The sequence below is a fragment of the Callospermophilus lateralis genome, unplaced genomic scaffold (assembly GCF_048772815.1).
Source record: "Callospermophilus lateralis isolate mCalLat2 unplaced genomic scaffold, mCalLat2.hap1 Scaffold_74, whole genome shotgun sequence".
Lineage (NCBI taxonomy): Eukaryota > Metazoa > Chordata > Mammalia > Rodentia > Sciuridae > Callospermophilus > Callospermophilus lateralis.
The window spans coordinates 5,417,665-5,431,561 of record NW_027515420.1 but is presented as its reverse complement, the minus strand read 5'-3'; the positions used below and the strand labels follow the sequence as shown (position 1 = coordinate 5,431,561).

The 13,897-nt window shown below is 31.5% G+C and overlaps 1 pseudogene; it reads left to right on the top strand.

The window, feature by feature from the left end:
* Positions 1-11,707, top strand: part of LOC143389914 (A-kinase anchor protein 9-like) — a 32,418-nt pseudogene extending 20,711 nt beyond the window's left edge.
* The last annotated feature ends 2,190 nt before the right edge of the window (positions 11,708-13,897 follow it).

Here is a 13,897-nt window from a genome sequence, read left to right as displayed (position 1 = left end):
TATTACTATAGGTAATAATTATTAAAATATTAATATAACTTTTTATGTATAACTTATAATAATTATCTTTGAGATCATATCTTTTGAGGAAAGTAATATAAATATGAAACTTTTGAGTGGCACAAAGAATATTTTTATCAATAATTTATAAATGTTATATATATTAATGGCATGATTTGTCTTTCATTCCCAGAAAATCTTTCTTATTTCCTTAAGAATACAAAATGATGGTTCTTAAAATGTTTCACTGTTTGTTGAAAAAGCATTTATCACTAAAAGCCCTAGGCAGTCAGTCTTGGAAAAGCTTCATTAGAATGTGTAAATGCTTTGAATTTAGCTTTTTTTTAAAATGATGTATTTCTTATGTTTTCTACTGTATCCAGACAACTACTGAGTTAATAAATGCCAGTGGAGAAAGTGGATTTTTTTGAAGAACTTGAGACTCTTAGAATCGAGTTAGTGGCTACCAAAGAAGAACTTGCCACTTTCAAAGAAAGGACAGAAAAACTTCAAAAAGAGCTTTTGGTAAGACAAGTAACATAACTCCTAATTCATTCATTTCTACCCATCTTTCAAAATGTCCTATAGAAACAAGTCCAGAGCCATAACATAAAAACTAAATTTACAAGTCTTTTTGAAAAATTCATTGTTATAAATCTATTCACCATCTCCTTGCTTGTTTTGCTAGGAATCTTTATATTAGAAGAATGCTTTTAATCTCTAGTCTTTTAGCAAAGGAAGCAAAAAACTGCTGTTAAAGAGAACTTAAATCCCCTGAGAAACAAAAGTAAAGGCTAATAAAATTATTTCAATTTTGTAGTAACCTGTGACCATACATACATGTGAAAGTATATATGTATTACAGTTTCCAAAGTGTTTTTCCTATTATTCTGAGGCAAGTGAACATATAAATGAAATTATACTCTTTCCCTCTCCACTGTAAGTTCTTCATTTGATGTGCAAGATTTTCAACTTAATTCATCTGTGTTTTAGGTAAAAGAGACAAATATGGCATCTCTTCAGAGAGATTTAAGCCAAGTTACGAATCAACTTGTCGAGGAAAAAAAGAAATTATCCCACTTCTTAATAAAAGAGGATAAGTCTGAAGTACCGACAAACAGAAACATCTGCTTAGAGCCACTTCCTATTGAAGTAGGTAAAAACACTGCATCCCAAACGGACCAAATACTCAAGGTCAACATGAGCAACCAGACTCCACAAATTCTTGTTAAAAATGCAGGAATTCAAATTGATGTACAGACTAGCTATTCCTTAGAAAAAGTCGCTGAAATAATTAGGCAATTTACTGAAAGAATTGAACACATACAAGAACTTCATGCCACTGAAATTTTGGATATGGAATCCATACATATTTTAGAAACTGAAACTTTAAAGAGGGAACATTATATTGCTGTTTAGTTACTGACAGAGGAGTGTGGTACATTGAAGGTAGTGATACTGTGTCTGAGACCTAAAGAGGTATTTATTTTGTTGTTGTCATGTGGGGGGGAGTTTCCACTGTTGTCAACAATCTGTTTTTAAGCAAAAATTTTAAAAGAAATTTGAGAAATATCTCTTCTTTATACTATTAGAATTTAAGTCTCCCCATTGTATTAGATAATAGAGTTCTTATGTAAGTTTGCAACTTGTTATGGTTCCTTAAATAATAACTATCTCTTCTTACTATGGTAATATCCATAAGGAAAAAATTATAGACTTGTTATAAATCATAGATAGTTTTATTTCAGGTATGCTTAGATTGAGTTTTTTTCTTTTTCCTTCCTTTTTTTCTTTTTACAGCATTATAACAGCAAAATAGTTCATTGGGTTCTGTTTTTATTAAAACAAAAATATTTATGTATGTTGTTTCTTTTTTCTAATTAGGGATCCTTGATTCCTGAACTAACGTATTCTAATGCTTATGAAACTAGAGAAATATATTCTAGTGGTAAGTTATATAAAATTCTGGAATGTTTATAGTATTTGATAAAAACGTGTTATTTTTGTTTGGAGAGGGTATGTTTTTTATTTTTGTTTGTTTGTTTGTTTAACAACAAATGATTGTTTTCTTTATTTTAGATTCTGGATTAGACTGGAGTCAGGGAGTTTATCTTACACAAAATCAGGGATTTGACACAGCATCAGAAGTACGAGGAGAAGAAGGTGAAAATATAACAGAATCATTTCCAAAGAAAATAAAGGTAATAAAAGATAAATATTACTGAAACATAATATATTTTAGTAAACTTAGCCAGTATAATTTCTATATTGAAATAGTAGTTTATTTAAAGTTATATACTGGATCTCTGAAAAAACTGTATAGCAAGAAAGATCGAAGGAAGAGGGAGAGAGAGGGAGAAAATATGCTGCCCTCCACTCCCTCCTTTCTTCCAGGATTAGTGACCAGATCTTTTGGTCAATTCTCTTTTAACTAGATATTGAGGAAAAAGGATGTTGGAAGTAGCATCCCTGGTTGCTCAAACAATGTCTAGTACAGTCCACCCTATCAAATAGAAGCAAAAGGTAGCACTCACCTCATGCTTCAAATGAAAACAGGCTAAAATAAATGACTTAAAAGAAAAAAATCCATGAGAATCTATTTCATTTTATTTCCATATTCCACAAATAATAATATATTGTATTTTATTTTATTTCCATATTCCACAAATAATAAAATACAATATATTAAATAATTATGTTATGAAGATTTAAAAAAATAATTTTTATTATTGGTGATTTTATTTGCCAAAATTATAAAAGCAGTCTCAAAGAATGGAAGTTTTTCACACGGTATTTCTTTTGGTCAAATCAGTGGCTAATCATTAAATCTATGAAGAGTACATTAGCTAAACTGAAGGAACTTAGAGGTGAAAGATATGGAAATCATAGACCATCTGTTGCAATTGACTTAGCTCTCCACAGAAAGAAGGCATTTAGTAAAGGTGCCTGGAGTTTCTTTTCTGCGGTTGCTTTTCTAAATCTATTTTGCTTCATAATGCTATATTGCTTAATATTTGTCCTTGTAGCTCTCATTTTTTCAGTATTTGGAGAAGTTGTCTAAACTTTGGCTTTTGGATTTTGGTTTCTAGGGATTACTGAGAGCTGTTCATAATGAGGGCATGCAGGTGCTTTCTCTCACTGAGTCACCATGTGGTGAAAGAGAAGACCATTCTATTCAACAGGTTTCAGAATTTTGGCTAGAAGAGAGAAGAGCTTATCTTAATATCATCTCATCTCTTAAGGATTCAATTACAAAAATACAAGTGCAAAGGAAATCTGAGGTACCCAAAGAATATTATATTCTATGTAGGATTGTTATTTTTAATGACAATAATGAACTTTGTAAATTAAATTCTTTTTTATATGAATTTTCACATAAATTATCGTATGTATTTTCAGACTCAAAAATACATACGTTCTTTTAAATACCTATTTTGGTTAGTAGAATGTTTTAAAAACATGTTTATTTGAAACCTAACTTTTGTTATTTGTACTCTTCTAGGTTTATGATAATTCTCAATCTCATAAGAGCCTCCCGGACTGGTGAGGGGAATTTCTACTTGCTCTCCAACATGTTTTCTTAAAGGAGCACAATGTTTTGCTAGCTGCCTTTCAGACTGAACTGACAGCTCTAGGCACTAAAGATGCAGTTGGATTATTAAAGTGTTTGGAACAGCGAATACAAGAACAGGTATCAAAACAAAATTTTATTTTAAAGAATACTATTTTTAATAGTAATAAGAAAATCAGTTGCTGATTTGTTTTAGAGTCTTAATTTAAGTATGAAGATAATCATTTTTAACAGGGGCCACTAAGAGTATTTAGGAGAAGAACATTACCTTTTGTCTTATATTAGAAAGTAAGAAAAACTTAAAATTAATGAGATAGTCCTCAAACTTGGAAATTTAGAAAGAGCTGTAAAACCTAAAGAAAAGAGAAGGAATAAGATACAGTCACTTCTCATTATTTGCAGTAGTTGTATTTTATAAACCTACAAGGAGTCATTGCTCCTGTGGGAAATACAGAAATAGATTACTGTAAGCCTCAATCACAATATTTTCATCAACCAGTCAATACATGATCTTATTTTCTGTGTGGTTGTGTTTAAAGAAATCTTATATGGGGAGGGAAGAAGAAATGTATCTCAGTGGTAGAATGCTTGCCAAGCATACTCTTGATCCTGGGCTCAGTACTCAGTGCCATTAAAAAAAGAAAAAAGATACCTTCTGTGTTGTATATTATTCATTAATGTTTAACACGGCCAAGAGCAATCATACAGGAGCTTATCTAACACACTTTTCTCCTTAAAGCACGTCACAGATTTCTTGCAATTAGGAACACCAAGCCCTTCACTTGTGGGCCATTTAAAACCATGAAATCACAAATAAAAAGTACAATATGGAAAAACAAGTTACTAAACAGGACATTTGTGTACAATATGAGAGCTAAAATACAAAGGTAGAGTATGCCCTTGTTTAACTTAGCCAGGAACATGTGCATGAGGAAATTTAAATTTTTTAGTACTCTAACTATGTCTGACAAAGCAAAACAAGTATTGATTTGAGGGTTACAAAAATTTTTATCAAGTAGACAAATCTGAAAACACAGGATCCATTAATAATGAGGATTAACTAAATTAAAGTAAAAAACATTAATGAAATGTAGAGTACAATATAGAGGATAAATCATTAAAAATTGGTTCCTTGAAAATGTTAATAAGAAAATCTTTTCTGGAGAATTCATTATGATTTTTAAATGGTATAAATGAATATGAGATGATAATTAAACATGTAACAAATAACATAACAAAATATTATAAATTATTTTATTTATACAAATAAAAAAAATTGAGGTGAAATTTAAAAAAAATCACTTATCAAAATTCATTCTTGAAGAAATAGAATACTTGAAAAGACCTACAACAGAATCAAATCAGTAGTTTAAAATAGACAGAAGAAGCTTATTATCTGAAATTGAAGTACTACATGCTCAAATTAATGACAAGAAAATGACCTTGAAAATAGAACAAGAAAATGATAAACCAAACCTAGGTATATTACAAAACAGACTCATATAATTACACAAATGGGTGAAAATGTTTTACTTTACATTTTTATTACTCAGTTAAAACATTTCCTTTTAGTGGTATTGATTTCTCATTTTTATAACATTAATTATAGTAATTACTGTAGTGGCTAGAGAGGATTGTCAAATTGATTTTAAACAACTGTATCTAATTTTAAATACAGTAGGCCTTACCTTGACCAAGTTAAAAAAAATAATTTCATGGTCTCTTTTTGTTTGTTTGTTTGTTTTAATTGGTTATACATGACAGTAGAATGCATTTATGCACTTTGATATATCATGCATAGATGGGATATAATTTCTCATTTTTCTGAGTATACATGTTGAAGAATCATATTGGTCATGTAGTCACATATATACATACAGTAATAATATCTGTTTCATTCTACTATCTTTCCTATCCCCACATTCCCTCCCCTCTTCTCCCATCACTTCCCTCTACCTAATCTAAGGTAACCCTATTTTTCCCTACTATCCCCCACCTTATGTGAATTAGCATTCACAAATTAGAGAAAACATTTGGCCTTTAGTTTTATGGGATTGGCTTATTTTGCTTACCATGATATTCTCCTACTCCAACCATTTTCTGGCAAATGCCATAATTTTACTCTCCTTTAAAGCTCTGAATAATATTCCATTGAGTATATATACCACATTTTCTTTATCCATTCATCTGTTGATTGATACCTAGGTTGGTTCCATAGATAAGCTATTGTGAATTGAGCTGCTATAAACATTGATACAGCTGCATCAATATACTGTGCTGATTTTAAGTCCTTTGGGTATATAAACCAAGAAATGGGATAGCTGGATTAAAAGGTGGTTCCATTCCTAGTTTTCTGAGGAATCTCCATACTGCTTTCCATAGTAGTTGAACCAATTTGCAGTCCCTCCAGCAATGTATGAGTATGCCTTTTCCACCACATCCTCGACAACATTTGTTGTTGCCCCTATTCTTGATGATTGATTGCCATTCTGACAGGCATGAGATGAAATCTTAGAGTAAGTTTGATTTGCATTTCTCTAATTGCTAGAGATGTTGAACTCTCTTAAAGCTGTACATTAAGAAAGGTGTTTTACATACTAGAGGATAACTACCTAAAGGAAAAGGAAATCCATAATTAAAGTAGCCATTTCTTTTTTAATCTCTCTTTTTAAAAATTTAACTATAACAACATACAGAAAAGTGAACAATTCAACTCTTCAGTATGACATTATTTTTTTATTTTTTTAATATTTATTTTTGAGTTGTAGTTGGACTTAATACCTTTTTTAAAATTTATTTATTTTTATGTGGTGCTGAGGATTGAACCCAGGGCCTCCACATTCTAGATGAGCACTCTACTGCTGAGCCACAGCTCCAGCCCCAGTATGACATTATTATATGAATCTCTGTGGAGGAGACATTGTTTGTATTAAGAAGTAGAACATTGCACACATCCTAAAGGCCCCCTCTAAAAATCAGGTTATCCTGATTTTTCTTTAGTTTTATTACTAATTTATATATTCCAAAATCATGTATGTTTAAAGTGTTTCTATTTTTAAACTTTATCTGTATATTTTATGTCTTGCTTCTGTCACCTTCCTGAATTATCCCAACTTACTGCATTTATCTATAGTTCATTTTTGTTACCATATAGAATTCTCTTGTTTGGATATTCTACAACTTATATTTCATTCTGTGGTTGATTAGATTTGGATTGTTTCTGCTTTTTAGCTATTAGAATCATTGCTGTTGTGGACACTGTTGCAAAGTGTTTCTGATGCAATTGTACTTATGTCTTTCTAGGAGTGAAATTGCTGGGTCATAGAATTCATATCTTTAAATTTATTAGAGAACAGCAAACTATTTTAAAGAGTAGTTTTGTTAGGGGCTCACAGGTAGAGTGCTCACTTAGCACATTGGAGGCCCTGGGTTTGATCCTCAGCACCACATAATAATAAATAAAATAAAGATATTGTGTTCAGCTACAACTAAAAACTAAATATTCTTTTTAAAAAAGTAGTTTTGTCAATTTGTGCATGCACTAGTAGTATATGAGACTTGTGTTATATACAACTTTGCCAACTTTCTGGTATTGTTAGACCTTTGCTGCCAATCCATTTGGCATGCAGTACCTAATTGTAGTTTTAATTGATTTTAATTATTCAAGTGGCTTAGTGCTTTTTCATATGATTATCAACTATTTGGATTATTGTTTTTGTGATATGCTTGCTTGGATCTTTTCCCCACTTTTTGATAAAAGTCTATTTAATTTAACTATAAATGGAAATCGTTATTAAATTCTCATCGTATCTATTGAGGACACATGCATCTTTAGTAACTGTTTCATGTAGTGATGATAGAAAAATCTGTGCTTTTGCCGATTTAAAATCACAACACAAGCTCAAAATTTGTCATTGAAAAGCTGAATCATGTTAAAATTCTTCAGAGAAAACAGGTATAATAAGTTTAATTAAACATATCCCTGTAGACAAAGGCTTAATTAAAAAATTTTAGAGGTAATTAATATTGTTTATATAGAATGCTATTGAAGTCTTAATGAGTATCTCTGTAGATTCATGTTTATATGTGTAAATTATTGACCTCTACCCCTAAGAATCACATCTTGAGTCACATAAATCCTAAAATAATGACTATTTAACACCCAAGTAAATGTCTACAGACCTTTTCAATGTCCATATGTACATAAGTATATTTTTTGTCATAAAAACAGGATCCTGATGCATATTTTGTAACCTGTCTTTACTTAACATGTATAAGATTTTAGTTCGGTGATTGAACTCAACCACTAAGCCCTATCTCCAAATTTAAAAAAAATAAAAAAAGGCCGTGGGATGTAGCTAAGTGATTTAGCTTCTGTGAGTTCAATCCCTGGTACCAATGATGGAGGTGAGAGCAATAATAATAATAATAATAATAATAATAATAATAATAATAATAATTTATATTTCTCTTTACTTTAAAAAATTCAATATACGGTTATTTGGTTAAATTGGAAACTTTAAAAAGATTTCAGGATTTTTAAATTGCTCTCAAGAAACTTTGTATTCCACCAATGAGGCATTTTTCACTGCCCTGAAGCATGTTTTTATTCATTTATAATTTTTATTCTGATGTTTAGGATCAAACCCAGATTTTTGTGTGACTAGCATGATGGGCTACTGCTGAGATAGATCCTCAGCTACACGTTTATCATTAACATTTATTAAAAAATAAAATTAAAACTGACTATAAATTATTTTATTCAAATTCACTCTCATTCATAAATTAAATTTGTTCAGACTTCTATATTGAAAGGACATATACTTTTTAATGTTTTTTAAGTATACATGACAGTAGACTATACATTGACATAAGGTTATTTTTTGTTATAACTAATATTCCATTTGTGTGTGTGTGCATACATTTTTTAAAGAGAAAGAGAGAGAGAGAGAATTTTTAATATTTATTTTTTAGTTCTTGATGGACACAACACCTTTGTTTGTATGTGATGCTCAGGATCGAACCCGGGCCTCACTCATGCCAGGCAAGCACTCTAATGCTTGAGCCACACCCCCAGCCCCGCTTACGATTATCTTTATCCATTCATCTGTTAAAGGACATTACTCTCCATTATTGGATTAAATATTAGGTCATTTCTTATTCAAAAGTGAATTTAATGTTGTTTGTAAGATGCATAATAATTAACAATGTAAGTTGAAAGTGTTACCATAAAAGAAACATAAAAAGTCTAATAATAGGTATTAGATTTCTTATCCCAGTTTGGGATTATAGTAATACAAAATATACATTTTTATATCTATATTTAATTTATATATGGTGCTAAGGATCCAACCAAGCACCTCACACATGCTAGGAAAGTGCTATACCACTGAGCTACAGCCCCAGCCCCAAAAGATACATATTGAAAGAAGATTTTCTGAATATGCTATTACAATGTAAGTCAATTGTAGGTATACCTGAAATATTTTATGAAGATAAATCATATTACAACTGAATTCATAAGTTTATATATAAACAGTAAGTTTGTAAAACTTATTTAACTTAAAATTATTATTTTTTAACTGAGGAGGATATATGATAGTGCCAAAAAAATCACCTTAAACTTGTCAATTTCCTGAATCATTTGAAAATTCCTTTTCTGTAGTATCAAAAAGAATTGTTAATAACAGAAACTTATCAAACAACAAAACACTCTTTTTTTATGCTAAATTTGCATACAAAGAGCCAGAACATAAAAAGACATTTTTGTTTTCTGACAAAAATCAATTATTCTTGAGAATAAAAACTGTATTTAAAGTGGGAGTTGGGGAAATAAAGATGGCTGCAATCATGCCAACAATTGTCATCTATTTTTTTTTGTTGTTCCACTGTTTTTTAAATCTTATAATATTTCTAAAATATCTTGCCATTACTTTTTCTGGAAGCATATTTTTCTTGATTTTATATTAGCACAGTATTTTAAAAATGTACATTATTTATTATTTGAAAAAGATAATTAAGTCTTATTGCTCAGTAAAAAATATTTTTAAATAGGACAGTCAATTTATGAATTTAGAACACAGAAATCTACCTTACATGGGTGTATTGGTTGTAATTATTTAAATAAAATTATATATCTAGCAATATCACTGTTCTTTAATGTAACAGAATTTTTAAAAAATATTATTTTAATTTCATTGAAACAGTGAAAAACAAACTTAGAGAAATATAAATTGTTGCAAATACAATTTGACTAGAGAATAACTAATTTCAAACTGATTCAAGATAAAACTAACAAAAATGAAACAACAAACTCCAGAAACAGGAAAAAAAGGATTATTTTATGTAAATTGTTAATCTAGATTTTTCACAAATCATTTATGTCCAACATCTAAAAATTAGAGCAGTAAGTAAATGATCTTATTATATGCTATTAATACTAAATCTGATTTAAGACTGAATACTGTTTCAGAGGTGCCTATGGAATCCCCAATTCTTTCCTTTTATACTTCATCATCTTATAAGTTTTTTTCAATGGCATTGTAGGTGCATATGTCTAAAAAAATACATTTTAACTGTGCTTTAAATAAGTCTTAAAAAATAAGAAACTGGAAACTACCAGTGATCTGTATAAAGCAATATCAACTAAAATGCAGAATCATTTTTAAAAGTTGAAATTAGAAGATGAGATGTAGCTCTGTGGCAGCACTGAGTCCAATCTTGAGCATAAAAATATGGGAAATAGTAAATTGTGCAGTGCTACTAGCATGATATTTGGCTTAAAACTTGCCGAAGTCAGTAACAGGGACTTGAAATCTAAAGACTAGTATCCACATTATTTTCTTTAGTTCACCAGTTCAAGCTTAGTTCTTCATTTAGAATTTGCAAAAACTAATGGTGATATCTTTTCTTCATGGGATTTGGATTTTTATTTTCATAAAATTTGGATGAGGTTAGATGTTTGTGTTCTTTATTCAAACTAAGTTTTACTCATTTTTTTAAAAAGCAAAACCTTAAAAACTACATTATGCTTCAAAAATTCTCCAATAAACAGGCTTAATTTTAAATGTCCTTAGAGTTCTCAAGTAGGTAAATAGATTAGTAACATCGAAGATATGCCACTGAACCACAATAATGTTTAAATTAATAAATTTTGTTTAGATCACATAAACAGTGTTAAAAAAAAGTCAAACAAAGGAGTTTTTTTAAAAAAATGAAGGATTCACTGTCTGAGAATACCATAGTAGGGGCACAAGATCGACAGCACTTTCAGACAGAAAATAGATGCAACTACACAACAGCCTAATTGGATACAAAGTCATCTTCTCAGCTTGCAGATGGTGTTTGTCTTTTTTGGAATCACTGCTGTTATTGACTGGAACTTTCTGTTAGTTACAGGTCACTCTTCTAGCTAGAATTTCAGTCCTTTTAATAGCAAAATAAATTACAAATGGTGGTTAATTTTAAATTAGCCCTGAGACAGGGAGAGCCAGAGAAGGAGCAGGTGTGCACAAAAGTAGTGGAACAACATTAAGCTCTTATGAAATTGTAAACAAAAACCCAGGACCATTTACTTAAGGGAGTAAGAGCCTATGTAGCTTCTGGTAAAGTGGTATAAGGCCCATGGGCATGCAAAACAGCATCGCACTAGAAAAGGACAGGATGTGTACACCTGAATTCATCACATGCCTCATCCACAGCTAAATCTTGCTGGTTCTTTGTGAGACCACATGACAAAGCAACAGCTCTATTGCTGGTGAAGCTTCATGTGGGAGAAGTCACCACCATTTTCCTGAGGCTGTGGTCACTCCTCCTGGTTTTGCCAAGTTTAAATATTTGTTTACTCTCTCAGGGGCCTCTGTGGCAGCTGGCCTTCCATATCTTAGCTGCAACATATTATAAAAAAATCCATCAGTACTAAAAAATATACATTTCTCCTTGTCATTACTGCTTAACCTGTTACTTGTTGTGTATGTCGTACTGGGTATTTTAAGTAATCTACACATGTTTTAATGTTTGCAGGAGGGTATGCAAAGATTTCATGGAACTACTATGCCATTTTCTATGAATAGCTTAAGCATCCCTGTGGTTTTGATGTTTATGGGGGTCCTGGAACCCATTCAAGCTGGAAGTTAAAAGCCAGGTTTCTCCTGATGCTGACTCTCTGTACAAGGTTTGGTAAAGTATGGTTCCAATAACACCTCCTAAATCTGCCTCTAGTATACTCATTGGCTAAGAGGAAATAATACCAGCTAGTTAGTTTAAACTGTTTCAGAGATTTAATGTTGATTAAATGAATCATTCTAGTTAACAAGTTGGATATTAAGAGTATTAAAACTAATCCCATTTGGTAAATTATAGTAATGTAATTCCATTCTGAAATTAAATTCAAATTATTATGAATAAATTATTTTTATAAAATTTTAAAGGAAATACTGAAAGATAATTTTCATTGACAAGTTATAGAGGACATGGAGAGTTGTAAAAACAAAAACAAAAATATTTCTAGAATAGGTAAAAATCCAGAAACAGCTGAGTTAAGGCTGATTGAACTTCCATGGAAAGGACAGTTTTGTCACAAGAGGAGGTGGGAATGGGCTACCTAATAAGACCAATTACACAATTGTGCCCTTCAACAGATAGATGGATGGAGAAATTGTGGTACATATACACAATGGAATATTTCTCAGTCTAAAAGAAGAGAAAAATTATGGCATTTGCCAATAAATGGATGAAACTGGAGAATATGGTGCTAAGTTAAATAAGCCAATCTCAAAAAAAAACACACAAAGATCTAATGTTCTCTCTGATATGTTAAAGCAGCCTCCAAATAAGCAAGGTGAGGGGAGGAGTGAAGGTTTACCTGATTGGACTGGGGAGTGAGTAGAAGGATTTGGACATAGAAATGGAAAATACAGTAGAATGAATCAGACACAACGTCGCTAATGTTAAAACATCAACTGGGGGGAAGCAAGACTCATCACCGGGAACCAGTGGTATCAATTGTTTCTTGAAAACAATCTTGACTGAATGGGTCACATATAGATGGAAACGTGTTTAAAAAAGATAATGTTTTATTGTAACATTTGATCTTTGAATATTTTTCTAAAATACTGTACAATATTGCAGCTCAGAATTGGCTTATTAGAGATAAAATAATTATCAGAAACACTAGCAATTCATATTATAGGAATAAAAGAATTACATGGGATAATTAGTAAGAAAACATACAGGTCCCCTCTGTTCACATAGTTTGCTCTCACAAGACATGGAGATTATTAATCTACTATCTGCCTGTGTATTATGCTTGTCAAAATCCTGTTATCTGTAAGTCCCAAGGCACCCACCCCCTTGCACCCTTGGAACTTTGTATGCTAAAAACCTCTTTCCTGAAGATCTGGGTTGTTGATATTTACCCTGTGCTAAGAGAGACAAATGTTAATCAGGTCTCTTGGTGTACACACACACACAACCTTGCTTTAATTTGATTTAAATTTAAAGTTGGTGGTCTTTTCTTTGTGTCAGCATTCAACAATAATGATCATTCATTACAGAGAGGATTTTAATTTTATAGGTTATAATTAGGTTTTTTAATCATTGGGACTTCTGGATGTTTGGATAATCAGTGGTAGTTGTGGAGTTTAAACCCTTAACTAAGGAGGAAGTTTTTAAAATGTTGAAATTTATTGTTACTTGGAGAGATGGAAGCCCAGATTTCAAGAGATGAGGACTAAAATTTTGTTCTTTGTTAATCTTTCTCTGAGATACCTTGTTTCCTAGAGTTTCAGTATTTACTGTGTCTCTGTTAAAGACCAATTTTCTAGGGGAAAAGTCAAATTCCAGAGCTCCACATTTAGTATTGCTCCCTTCTTTCTGGGCTTTTAGTTGTTGAAAATGGATATACTGGGATGTGAATACCTGGCTTGTTTCCCCCCATTCCCAGCTGCACCAACTCTCCAATTTGCTTCAGGGGGTGTTTTGTATGATTATTATTTTCAGTAGCTCTTCACTTTCCTTTCAATTTCAATGGGGAGCAAAGAGGAAAGCACCCTACTTTTCTCTTCCCTGTGGTAGCTCAGAATGGGTGGTCTTCTCACCCTTCTAAGCCTTGACCCACCTGGGCGTGGGAAGACAGAGAGAGCCCAGGCCAGTGCCTTATTGCTGGTTTTTGGTCCTTGGCATGTGCTATTTGGCAAATACACAGATGCTGTAACCAAGTACCACCAACTGGGTGACTTAAAATACAGAAATTTATTGTCTCACCATTGGGGAAGTCAGAACTTGAAAATCAATAATTTGGTAGGTTTGGTTCTTTCAGAGCTAAGT